Below are 14014 nucleotides of genomic sequence, written 5' to 3'. Positions count from 1 at the left end.
CCTGAAAAACATACAGACTGAAGTAGAAGAATCAATGGATAACATCTTTAAAGTTTTTGCAGTGAGGAAAAATGTCACAACAAAAATATGTTTCAAAATTTTTGTGTATGAAGGGAAAGGCTAATCTATAATTTTTCCATTTTATTACAGCAGTGGGTTCAGATAGGCTCCTCCACTAACACAGCTGAAGCTAACATAGGTCTCTCTCTTATTCTACCGAGCCAACATAAAACAAAGAAAAGCCCCATAAAGCAGAACAAACCTCAGCTCTCATTTGTTGGGTGCCAACAGCACACTATGGATGTATTTCTAAGGAACTCATGTGGAGTGAGCCAGAGTTTCCAAGATAAAGCAAGTCGCAGATGATCCCCTATGGTTAACCTAGCAGGGAGTGCTTTATTGAGCATGTCAGTTAGTGCTGCAAGAAGCACCAAATCCTGCCCGGGTTGTTCTCAGGGTATTGGTTGCCTCATACCTGCCAACAAGACCCCTGTCCTGTTGAGTAGATGACAAAGTCCTGAGGAACCACAGACTCTGAAGAAAATAAAATCAATAATTTATTTAATTAAAAAAAAAAAAGATGCAAAAGTCCCAAATCTCCATTTGTTATGGGAAATATCTGATGGCCTCCCAAATATACACAAATTAGTTTCTGGTGGTCCAAGGCAGAACAAAATGTATAGGAAATCCAGAAAGGACAGAAGTGCTACAGTTTTACTGAAAGGAGGAAGGGACATGGACTGCTAGGAAGAAAGTGTGGTAGAATTACAGACACAGAACACCTTTGTAGATCTGTGTGCCACTGCATATTTTTTATATATACGCATGCATACACACGCACAAAGATACAGAAACAAAAACAGCACACTAAAACATTCCTCTTCTGTTATGCATCCTTTTTTTTTCCCAATATTTTTCCAACTGCAAACACTGACAGTACCTTCTAGGTGAAGTAAGACGTTTTAATCACCAAATTTACAAGACAAAACAATCTAGTAAATAAGCTTAATAGCATATTGGCAGTTAATGGATTTTCTTTGTTGACAAAGAGAATGGATACAGACATAGTGACAGCATCTAACTGAGTGTCCTAGCTGATAGAAATGCCCACAAAAGAGCTGAGTGCAAGAACCCAACATTATATCCCCATGTCAAATCAAAACCTTTTTTTTTTTTTTTCCAGAGGTTCGTAATGGAGTGCTCTTAGCATGCGTCAGAAGACTCACTTCTCTCTTTCACCAGCTCTGCTGCAGCTGAATGAAATGACACCAAGGAAGGAATTCGCCTCAGGTTATTTTCTGCAGCCTTTTTGAAGGCTAAGGGCAAAAATACAAGCAGACCTATGAAGAATTTACAGTAAAACTCACTGCCAATGTTAAGGAAATGTGGGATTGTTCACTTAGTGAACAGTACATAGAACTGCTAAAAGCTGGAATATCAGCCCAAAACGTGCATGTAACTTGGCAGGTAACTGAGCAAGAGCAGCTCCTTTGTTGGGATCCCTCCTCTTCCAACCACAGTGACTCTGGTGTGCTAAGATTGAAGTCTACCTTCCTCAGTTATTTTTATACACTGAAAGTTACTTTACTAACATGAAAAGACTCCTTCCGTCAGTGGCAGCCACCAAATCCATTTTCAAGGGGGTCCACGGCTACAAGAGCCAAAGGGAATTTGATTTCCCCAGAGCTGGACAGCCTCAGAAGTAGCAGGAACCCCTCGGGCAGGGGCTGTCCGTCGGTGCAATTCCCCACGTCCCACTCCCAGCAATTCACGCCAGCAGAGGAGCCCACCCCCTGCACCTACTTTCCCTGCCACCTTAGTGCTGAAACACAATTCACAAAGAAATAATTTACATTTACAGAAGTGCAATACATAAAAAGTAATTAAAACCTCAAATCTTTCCAAAGAAATGTGATGTGCACAATTAAACTCAGCAGTTAGTACAGGGGAAACATCCCCTCAGACAAAGCCTGGTGATACGGTGAAGACCAGCCTCCAGGTCTTCTAACCAATTTTTATCATATCACCATACTTTTGTCCACGCCATTACAATCTCCCCCCAGCAGCCTGCATTAACTAGTTCACACTAACTGCAAACACTGCCTCCAGCCATGCTTACATGTGCTGATTTTATTTTTCTCAGTAATTTCTTTACTGGATACCATTTGCACTCAGGTTATTTCAGCTCAGATTTACACAGCACCACTGGTACTTCTTACATGGAAGCGTATTTCTCCAAATTGGATTTCTGAATATAATGCAAGAACATTTTGTTCATTAAAAAAAAAAAAAAAAAAAAAAAAAGCTTGCTTATTAGCACAGTAGAACTGTTAGTCACTTATGCCCCACCTGTAAATACCAGTCCACGTTAACATAAACTTGCTGAATGGAGGGCAGGGGGGATAGTGGGCGATGTTCCTCACCATCCTTCAACGGAAGAACAAAGCAGAAATATAAATGGAGCGTGGTGGGAAGAGTTACTGTTAGCTCTTGCCATTCTGCCCTGAGACTCATGGCCTGCACGACATGAGCGTGCCCAGCCATGGCCGGTGTCCCCTTATTTACTGCTTTGAGTCCCAGCCATGCTTGCCAGCTTGACTTTACAGGAGAGCGCGTTGGCTCATCTTGTGAAAATATATTGTCAGGCTATATATTTTAGATGCTGTCTACTCTCCTTGTAAGATTCGAGACCTAATCAATCCTTTATGTTATAACCAGGTGTAAGTCATAAAGTGGTTGTTATTACAAAATTTTATAGAGTGAGGAGCTTAGGTACTCATGCAGGACAGAGGTATATAAACAACCCACAGTGCCCTCGTGTTTTCAGGCACTGATGCCAAGATTTCTTCCCACTGGCCAATTTTAAGTACATTCAGTTACTTTCAACTCACTGGTCTCAAATTCTAGAGCTACATCTGCTGCTGGTTTATAAAAGCCAAAATCTCCAGCCATAGAGAGATCCAAGTAAGACTCACAAGGATGGCTTGGAGACCAGAGGTGACTGTTGGCACACCATAGCACTGAATTTGGCTTTGCACCCATTTCAGTGGAAAGAGGACACAAATCAGAGTAGAAAAACCAAGAAACTTTTACAGATTGTGCTCCGCATAAAAGATCAGACTATATAGACAGTAAACTAGTCTTAAAATGAAAATCTGAAGCAGCAATATTATACAGCAGTTCAAAAGTGCTGTTACCAAAACGTCAAGGCAACAACAATCATCCCAGCTAAATTTCTATAAGCACTTGTGAGTTCATACTCATTTTGCTTTAAGACCATTTTTTTATCAGTATAGCTTAAATCACCGGAGCATAACTTAAGTTGAGATGAGAAGGTCTCATCTTGAAATGAGATACAGATTTACCTAAACTCATTTCACTACCAAAAATAAATAAAAATAAAAATAAACAAATGCAGTAAGTAAGAGAAAGTTAAACTTATTTTGAGAAGCAAAATGTATGTACATGGTATATCTGTAGTCCATGTTCAAGCGACCCGCTTACAAATCCCCTGCTAGAGCCTCCAAATTCCAGCAAGCCACTATATTAAGTCGTGCACAACAAGCCCAGCCTTTGGTGATGTCTCACTCTGCTATTTTTGTCCTAGGTGATTCTGCCTCCTATGTAATTTGTCAAAGTAGTTGCAACTCAAAGGATCCTGTTCCCGCCCACACAAATAGAAAAAAAGTTAGGGCAAGACAAGATACCAGGTATCCACAGTGCTATTACTATTATCTTGATAAAATAGCAGGGACACACATTCTGCCTGTCACAATTAAGGTGATAAATGCCTGTTTCTTTGAGGCTTGTTTGAAAGTCAATTATGCAGATTATTTCTAGAATACAGACAGATGGTCTTTTCCCCCATATGAGACAATCAATTTGAACTTTGATATGTGCATAAAAATATTGTAATTTGTCAAACTCCAATGGGGCCATTTTATCACAGATAACCAAAAGACTATATGGATTTTTGTATTTGCCTCTTTTCGATTAACACAGCCTATGTTCCTTTTTATTCAGATTTTTTTTTTTAAATGGAAGCTTTGCTATGTTTCATCTTGAAGCCAAATATTGATCTTTCAGTCTAGTCTTCAGGTTTTGATTAACGCAGAAGGTTGCTAAGCAAGCAGCTTTTTGTTTGTTTTCTGCTAATTCTTTTTTTATTATTCACTTGCCACAGTAAATCTTGCTTTTATTGTCCAACCACTGAAAAGAAAAAATAGATTGATTTGAGCACCTAAATAATTTACAATGCAGAGCTTTTTAGAAAGACTGATGCAATGTTGACCTTCATTTTCCCCTTTCTCTTGTTGACAATAGAACATTTTTGATTGACTTGAAAGGAAAAAAAAGGAAGAAGATTGATTTTGACATGTTAATGATGGTTTAATGCAACAAAAGCTTTAGAAAATGAGTGTTTAGTAAGACATGTTTTTTAACAAAGGAAAAATAAGCTGTTGTAAGTACAAAAATTATTATAATTTTTTTCTCGTCATTTTCCTTCTCTAACGGGCTGAATTTCATGCTCCTGTTTAAGAACTGAGTTATATTTATTTTTGATTCACAAAATGTTCTAACTGCCTGAATTCCTCTTCATCAACTCCACAATAGGTTTGCTAAGCACAAGCATGTGAATAAATGGAAAACTCTGACAAATGTAGGAAAGAATAGCTTGAAACAGAAACTGTGGGAGACAAAGATCCTGCTTCTTGCAGAGACCTTGTTTATATCACTGGGGGCAAATGACTTAGGCTCCCAGGCAAACACAACCAAGTCAAAGACCTAGCTCCAATCCAGCACAGTCCAGGGATGTCTTACGCCTGCTTCCAAAGCAATGCAAGCCCCCATCAAGGTATAAATATTAATGAATATTTTAATTCAATAGCATTTGGAGTCAATAGTAGGTACTATCTTACCACTCTGAGGCTTAGTGTCAAACTTAAAGTAAGGTTAATAACACCTGCCTAATGAAGGAGTATTTTCAAGGTCTCCACAATAAAAGTGCAATGGAAAAACAAGGTATTGTTAAGATAACTTTTTAGAAGCAGGAGTTCTTCCTTGACAGCTCTACCTAAAGCATATAGCACAAATCATTGGTAGACTAATCATACAGAGTTAGATCCAGCCAGATGTTAAGACAACAGGTATTCAGGTGGAACATTTTACCAGTTTTCACCATAAGATGTGTCAGGCTGAATATCAAGGTTCACAAGGAGATATGAATATCAGAGTCATCAAAACCCACATTTCTGCAAAAATATATAAATACACATGTCAAATAACTACTCTCCTCAATCTACTAGCCAAAGCACTTGTGTTGTCTAGAAGTTTCTGCTCAGCCCATCCCAAAAAAACATATAATGCATTTTGACACAGTGCTTAAAACTCAACTGAAGTTTTGCCAGGTCAGAAAGTTGAACTCACAGTATTGATGCTATCAAGCCTGATCCTATCCACCTCCCAAACTGCAAAACACTGCACAAAAATCTACCAGCCAATCTGGGCTGGGGTAGTTGCTCCTGAATGTAGCAATATTTTTACCATCTTTTCTGTTAGTGCAATTGTTTAATGTCCCTGGACATGTAGCACCTCCATCAAAGACAATGCAGTTACTCCAGACTTTCACTGGAATCACTACGGAAAAAAAATGGCTTCATAGCAATAAAATGGTATGTCAAGCTGGTAATAAATATTCAGCTTTTCTCTTGGGAATGTACTACTTCATTTCACTCCAATGGAACATATGACCAGCCAGTACTCAGAGGTCCAGTAATTCACGTGTTATTGTACACCTGCCGGATATACATGTGCACTAGCTCCATATGCTAAAGATTTTTTTTGTATTCTCTTAGAATACAAATTAAACAAGGCCATTGTCTCAGTAAGGTTCTGATTCACCAAATACTCAACAGCTCCAGAGAAGTAGTACAAGTTAAAGAAATTCTTAACTGTTTTCTGGAGTAGAGCCTAAATTAGATTTCTAAATAGAATAACATCTCATACATCAAACTACATCCAAAGTCAACACTGTCCTTATGGATTGCTTTATTTGTTGTTGTTTTATCACAACACAAGTTCTCTTCTACTCCTCTCTTAACCAACTTACAATCCAAAAAAAATAAAAGTCCTTAAAAAGAAACAATCATGTTTTTCAATTGTCAGCTCCTATTATATCCTATTCTAGCCAGATATTACTAATAATTTTCCTTACATGAATAATGTTATGTATGCATACTAAGCACAATTGTCTTCTAGGACCACAATTTATCTGATTTTTGCTGCTCACAAAAAACTTTGCATATTTGTTGGGTACTCCATAAAGACCAAGAGGGCTAAACAATAACAAGTTACACTGAATGCGGCAGTTTGCATGCAGAAAGAATATGAAGCCTGAAAAACTTGCATGGTTTGTAAAGACTATAAAAGGAAACACACCTCAATTTTATGAAACTCTCTTCATAGCCAAGTAATTGCAAATAAGACAACTCAGTGGTTTAAACTTCTCCAGGTAATGTGTTCATACAGCAGGATCACACAATTGGCTGTGTCTGTTTTGGTTTCAATGACAATTTGACATAAGTAGAGTTGTATTGATGCTATTGTATGTTGGATCAAACCATAGAACTGTTATAGGTTCTTTTCCTCCTCTACTCTGTATGAAAGGGAGAGTTTACCATAATCCTAAAATGAAATGGAGTTTTACTTAACCCATGCTTCAGCCAGGCTGCTAGTGCTTTGCAGGTCAGCAAGCCCAACAGGAGCATTCAGGCACACAAATAAACACATTCTCTGCTTTAACACACAGAAAAACAACTAATAAGTAATAGTAATAATTTTAAAATGTTAATGGAACTGCAAAGGGTGAGAAGGACCATTGATATGGTCTTGCTGAGCAGAGATATGGTCTGTCAGGCAGAGGGAGGGGACCTAGGAGTTAAGGAGGAATGGAAACAGGTCCCTGCTCGACCTCACAGGAGATGCCCCCCCCTACCGCCCCCACCTTCCCAGGTGTGAGTACACAACAGGTTTGAGGCCCTAGAGCTTGAGAGACCGGTGGGTGAAGATGAGGTAGAAAGTCTACCCATGAGGATACCTAGGGTGAGGAGGTCGACTCCACGCCTCAAGACTGCCTCCACCAAGAAAGACAGAAGGGTAATTGTTGTAAGTGACTCCCTTCTCTGGGGGACAGAGGGCCCTATTTGTCAGCCTGACCCTACCCGTAGGGAAGTCTGCTGCCTCCCTGGGGCCAGGGTCAGGGATGTTGCCAGAAAGCTTCCCAACCTGGTTCGCCCCTCTGACTACTATCCACTTTTGATAGTCCAGGCTGGCAGTGATAATATTGAAGAGAGAAGCCTGAAGGCTATCAAACTGGACTTTAGGGGACTGGGACGGTTAGTGGATGGAGCGGGAGTACAGGTGGTGTTTTCATCTATCCCTGCAGTAGCAGGGAGGGGTACAAAGTGGATACGGAAAGCCCACCTGATTAACACGTGGCTCAGAGGCTGGTGCCAACACAGAAATTTTGTTTTTTTTTGACCATGGGGCGCTTTACTCGGCACCCGGCCTGATGGCCGCAGACAGGTCCCTATCTCTAAGGGGAAAACGGATCCTAGCCCAGGAGCTGGCAGGGCTCATTGAGAGGACTTTAAACTAGCAAAGAAGGGGGACAGGGCTGAAATAAGGCTTGTTGGAGCTGTGCCAGGGAGAACAATGGCAAGGCCGGGGGAGAAGGCAATGGCCCAGCTGAAGTGCATCTACACTAATGCACGCAGCATGGGCAACAAACAGGAGGAGCTGGAAGCCATCGTGCAGCAGGAAGGCTATGACTTGGTTGCCATCACGGAAACATGGTGGGACCACTGTCATGACTGGAGTGCAGCAATGTCTGGCTATAGTCTCTTCAGAAGGGACAGGCAGCACAGAAGGGGTGGTGGTGTGGCTCTCTATATTAGGGAGTGTTTTGGTGTTGTGGAACTTGAGGCTGGGACTGATAAGGTTGAGTCTCTGTGGGTTAGGATCAGAGGGAAGGCCAACAAGGCAAGCATCCTGGTGGGGGTCTGTTGTAGACCGCCAAACCAGGATGAGGAGACTGATGAGGAGTTCTACAGGCAGCTGGCAGAAGTTGCAAAATCGTCAGTGCTTGTTCTCGTGGGGGACTTCAACTTCCCAGACATATCCTGGAAGCACAACACAGCCCAGAGAAAGCAGTCTAGGAGGTTTCTGGAGAGCGTGGAAGATAGCTTCCTGATGCAGCTGGTTAGAGAGCCTACCAGGGGAGGTGCCCCACTAGACCTTCTGTTCACAAACAGTGACGGACTGGTGGGAGATGTGATGGTCAGAAGCTGTCTTGGGCAGAGAATTGGTATGAAATGATGATTCTACCATGAAATGGTAGAATTCTCTATTCTTGGCGAAGCCAGGAAGGAGACCAGTAAAACTGCTGTCTTGGACTTCCGGAAGGCTGACTTTGAGCTGTTCAGGACACTGGTTGGCAGAGTCCCTTGGGAGGTGGTTCTGAAGGGCAGAGGAGTCCAGGAAGGCTGGGCACTCTTCAAGAAGGAAATCTTCATGGTTCAGGAGCTACGGTCTGTACCCACGTGCCCAAAGATGAGCCGGCACGGAAGAAGACCGGCTTAGGAGAAAAAAGAGGGTTTATAATCTTTGGAAAAGAGGGTGGGCCACTCACGAGTACTATAAGGCTGTTGTGAGGCTGTGCAGGGACAAAATTAGAAGGGAAGCTCATCTGGAACTCAATCTGGCTACTGCGGTTAAAGATAACAAAAAATGTTTTTACAAATACATTACACCAAAAGGAGGACTAAGGAGAATCTCCATCCTTTACTGGATGCGGGGGGAAACTTAGTTACAAGGGATGAGGAAAAAGCTGAGGTGCTTAATGCCTTCTTTGCCTCAGTCTTTAGTGGCAAAACCAGTTGTTCTCTGGATACCCAGTACCCTGAGCTGGTGGAAGGGGATGGGGAGCAGGATGTGGCCCTCACTATCCACGAGGAAATGGTTGGCAACCTCCTACAGCACTTGGATGTATGCAAGTCGATGGGGCTGGATGGGATCCACCTGAGGGTACTGAGCAAACTGGCAGAGGAGCTGGCCAAGCCGCTTTCCATCATTTATCGGCAGTCCTGGCTATCAGGGGAGGTCCCAGTTGACTGGCGGCTAGCAAATGTGACACCCATCTACAAGGAGGGTTGGAGGGTAGACCTGGGGAACTATAGGCCTGTTAGTTTGACATCAGTGCCAGGGAAGCTCATGGAGCAGATTATCTTGAGTGTCATCACGCGGCACTTACAGGGCAACCAGGCAATCAGGCCCAGTCAGCATCGGTTTATGAAAGGCAGGTCCTGCTTGACAAACCTGATCTCCTTCTATGACAAAGTGACACGCATAGTGGATGAGGGAAAGGCTGTGGATGTGGTCCACCTTGACTTCAGTAAGGCTTTTGACAGCGTTTCCCACAACATTCTCCTCAAGAAACTGGCCGCTCTTGGCTTGGACTGGTGTACACTTTGCTGGGTTAGAAATTGGCTGGCTAGCCTGGCCCAAAGAGTTGTGGTGAATGGAGCCAAATCCAGTTGGAGGCCGGTCACTGGTGGAGTCCCCCAGGGCTCAGTACTGGGGCCAGTCCTCTTTAATATCTTTATTGATGACCTGGATGAGGGGATCGAGTGCACCCTCAGAAAGTTTGCAGATGACACCAAGTTAGGTGCATGTGTCGATCTGCTCGAGGGTAGGAAGGCTCTGCAGGAGGATCTAGATAGGCTGGACCGATGGGCTCAGGCCAACTGTATGAAGTTCAACAAGGCCAAGTGCCGGGTCCTGCACCTGGGGCACAACAACCCCAAGCAGCACTACAGGCTGGGAGATGAGTGGTTAGAAAGCTGCCTGGCAGAGAAGGACCTGGAAGTACTGGTTGATAGCCGGCTGAATATGAGCCAGCAGTGTGCTCAGGTGGCCAAGAAGGCCAACAGCATCCTGGCTTGTATAAGAAGCAGCGTGGCCAGCAGGCCTAGGGAAGTGATTGTCCCTCTGTACTCAGTTCTGGTGAGGCCGCACCTCGAGTACTGTGTTCAGTTTTGGGCCCCTTGCTACAAGAAGGACGTCGAGGTGCTCGAGAAAGTCCAGAGAAGGGCGACGAAGCTGGTGAGGGGTCTGGAGAACAAGTCTGACGAGGAGCAGCTGAGGGAGCTGGGATTGTTCAGCCTGGAGAAGAGGAGGCTCAGGGGCGACCTTATCACACTCTACAGGTACCTCAAAGGAGGCTGTAGCGAGGTGGGGGTTGGTCTATTCTCCCACGTGCCTGGTGACGGGACAAGGGGGAATGGGCTAAAGTTGTGCCGGGGAGGTTTAGGTTGGATATTAGGAAGAACTTCTTTACTGAAAGGGTTGTGAGGCGTTAGAATGGGCTGCCCAGGGAAGTGGTTGAGTCACCATCCCTGGAGATCTTTAAGAGACGTTTAGATGTTGAGCTTAGTGATATGGTTTAGTGGAGGACTTGTTAGTGCTAGGTCAGAGGTTGGACTCGGTGATCTTGGAGGTCTCTTCCAACCTAGACGATTCTGTGATTCTGTGATATCAAGACAAAGCCCAGGACAACAGCAACATGAACACAGCCTCTGTTCATAAGTCCAGTTCTCTCTCCTACTGTAGAGCAGGAACAGAGATTGTGATGTTGAGCCACAATCCATTCACTCAACCCCACAGCAACTGGGATTTTCAGATGGTGGTGGACCTGACCTTCTTAGTTTCTAAGTTCACCGAACATTAAAATTACTATGGCTATACTCATATGTGAAATTTCTTGACTTTATCAAAGAAGGATGAAACTTCATAGCATGAAACATATTACATGAAATTGGACCAAGTGCCAATTTGTATAAATCAATAAATCTTAGTTAAGGCAATGAACTTGTTAGGTCAACAGAAGACCTGAACAGGTGTGTAAAATAAGTTTTTCATTGCCTGACGTTCATGAATTTGGCTGAATTGTGGCATGAATTGTGGATAGTGCATGAGCATATTTTAATGTGGGCCCCCGGGTATTCACTGCTTGACAGAACATTACACCATGCCATTGCATGCAAAATGCTAGGAGAGTGAATGCAGGAAACAAGATTCAACTCATACTTGGAAAAATCCATTGCAGTATCACAGTATTTTCAGGGGAGGAAGCATAAGAAACAAGAAGGTGAACACACACAAACTATACAGGACTATACAAGATGACAGATGAAAGTTTTCCAAATTATTTTTAAAAGTACACTGTAGGTGGGAGAAGATGCGAGAGACAAGCATTTTCAATAAACAAAATTCATTATCATCAAGTAAGGGAATCAAAAAAATTGTTGAACCTTGCACATCCTTAAAGGTACTTGTTGTGCTGTTTTCAATTATGCTTAAGTTTACAAGGACAAATCAGACCTTTGAAACTAACAATTTCGTTTTCAAGGGTGTCCTTGAAAGACTGCAGCCATATACAAATAAGTTACAGGATACAAAAGAAAGCCACGTGAATAACAAAAAACTCAGGGTGAATGTCAGCAACTGAAAAACATACATGCAACGGCTGCAAAATAAATTACTATAGTCAAAGCCGCTCCTCAGACTCAAGAGCTTATATGGCAGTCTTTTAAAGGTCAACACTGAAGTCAGTCACATTGGAAAAGAAGTCCAAGAATATGAAATCCAGCGTTCAAATGATTTGTTTTCCCGGGGGTCCTTATTAGAAAGGTAATCTCTTCTCTATCACTGTTTAATAACATATCATTACTTTGTGAAGTGCTTTAAAATACCTGGAGTACAAAAGATGATATTTAAAAACAATTCATTCTATTCCATCCCAAACAATACATTAAAAAAATGGAGAGAACAGGATAAAGATATTAATTTTACTGACAATTTTCTAACACTCCACAAGAGACAGCAAACAGCCCTAACACCAAAATTACATTGTAACCACAGGCCTTTTTGTCATGTGAAAAGTACCAAGTGATGGTAATTTCTCAACTGACTTTAATTAAGCTTCTCATAGACTCGTTCACACACTCTCCTCCCTGCTTTCTTTGTTATTAAAAAAAAAGTAAAGTTCCACACCCCCCCCCCCCCCAGGTGAATTTTGCCATAGTTCCAGTGTCAGAACCAAGCCTTGCAGAATAAAAAGTTTACATGAAAAGTCGAGGTTTTGATGAATGTCACACTTGAAAGCCAATTAAGTGGGCTGAAAGGAAGACACAATTTCCCATTGTCTAATTGCCTCACAGCACCTTCAAGGTAATAAATTTGTCACGTTGAATTATTAATGAGAAACGAATATTTGACTTACAGCCTTGAATAGAAAATAGTTCATTATCTGTTGGCATTGTTCCTCCCAAACAAAGAGTGGCATGACGGGCGTTAAGGAAAAGGTGTTGGAGAAAGCTTTTCCTCACGTCAGTGTCTCACGCACTGACTGTGCCTTTTGGTGTAACATCCTGAACAAAGGAGAGGGGGAACGATGGTAGCTCCTCATCCTCTTTGGCCTTTGCAGCCAAATAAAATGCCACCTGGATGCCCCAAAAACACAGGCGAGGCTTGGCAGGTTTTTTAAATTGGCTACGTCAATGTACAAGGAGCAAGACATAAAGCAGAGGCCAGTTTTAGGATTACATGGCTCTGAGCGGCTCTCTGCCTTATCCCCTCTGCAAAGGGCTGCTCACAGATGTGGGACGAGACAGGCAGTGTCTTTCAGTGTATTTGTTTTTACTCCACAGGTGCTGAAACAAAGGTAACACACTTGGAAAGCATTCGTGTTGGCACAGGAGACCTTTGTAACAGCAACGGACTGCTGCCTCCTGTACACAATGAAAGAAGTCAAAGCAAAATGAAGCCTGGGTGCTTGGTGTTAGATCTGCAGCTATAAAGGGAATTAGGAAACAGAGCTCATGCACCCGTGCCTTAGCCTTCATGACAGCCCAGGCTTTGGCTGTGCCATGCCTGGGCCCTATAGCTGCCCTGGGGAGACAGGGAACAGCCACAGATTTGGGGTTGCATCGCTGCCCGTCAGCCAGGGTCCATCTCCTTCCCTCCCACCCAGTGTTACGATGCCACAGCCTGGCTGGGAGCACTCCTGCAAGCGTCCTGTGAGTGCTGTGGCTCGCACAGCATGAGGCAGGCAGCACTGCAGGGGCATTCACTTGTGTCTTCTCCATGGGGAGAGAAACATGCAGAAAAGGGAAGCATTAAAATCACAGGCACCAAAAATGTCTTTAGAAAGACAATTAGAACAGTGCAAAACCAAGCATGTTCATGGAAATAATTATGGGTCCTGATAAAACACCCAGCAGTGGTACTGGTTCACCTCTCAGTGTCTGGACCCTGCTTACTCCAAGAGCTGCTACTCAATACAGCATGCTCTAGGCTATCGCACCCCACATTTACTGCTTTGTCTTTTGGGAAGCCACTGCTAGCTGGGAGGAGCACTCCTACGTGTAAAAGGTTCTTGGGGGAAGGAGGAGAGAGGAGACAGGCAATTGGTTTGTGTTCGGATTGTAAAACATGACAAGAAAGCACGAGGCCTGCTGACCCATGAAGACGGAGCACCTGCACATACCCTTGCACGTTCAGCTTTGTATATTCAGCCATCATTTCAACAGACATTTTCTGGAATAGTTTTCATTTCTACACAAAACTTAACATCAGCAATTTGAACCACAGGGCTCGTGATGTCAGTAGGACTAGTTCATAACTCCAAGATATCAAACCCTCTCTTTTTGACCTCAAGATCAATACAAACAGCTTCTTTGATTCCTGACCATTCCAGAACTCAAATAATCCCCACCCCAGCCGCACTTTATACCCCAGTTCTCCTAGTGTTGTTTAAAAGCAAGATTAATGCCTGCTTAAGAGCTGTTTCCATAGCCAAGTAGTCACAGCTGATGGCTACAAATGTGCAGAGTCCAGACTGTCCCTGGACTGCTTCTCACCTACGTTGAGACCACCCTTTCCTACAGAAATCCTA

The 14014-nt window shown here is 43.0% G+C and overlaps 1 protein-coding gene across 1 annotated transcript in view; it reads right to left on the bottom strand.

Annotated features, from left to right (window-relative positions):
- Positions 1 to 14014, bottom strand: part of LOC308176895 (uncharacterized protein) — a 243770-nt gene that overhangs the window by 190856 nt on the left and 38900 nt on the right. The window lies entirely within an intron of this gene.

This window comes from Anser brachyrhynchus (genome assembly GCF_964034855.1).
Source record: "Anser brachyrhynchus genome assembly, chromosome: 13".
In the NCBI taxonomy this organism is placed as follows: domain Eukaryota; kingdom Metazoa; phylum Chordata; class Aves; order Anseriformes; family Anatidae; genus Anser; species Anser brachyrhynchus.
Note: the sequence above shows the minus strand (reverse complement) of the source record. Positions and strands in the feature narration are given on the sequence as shown.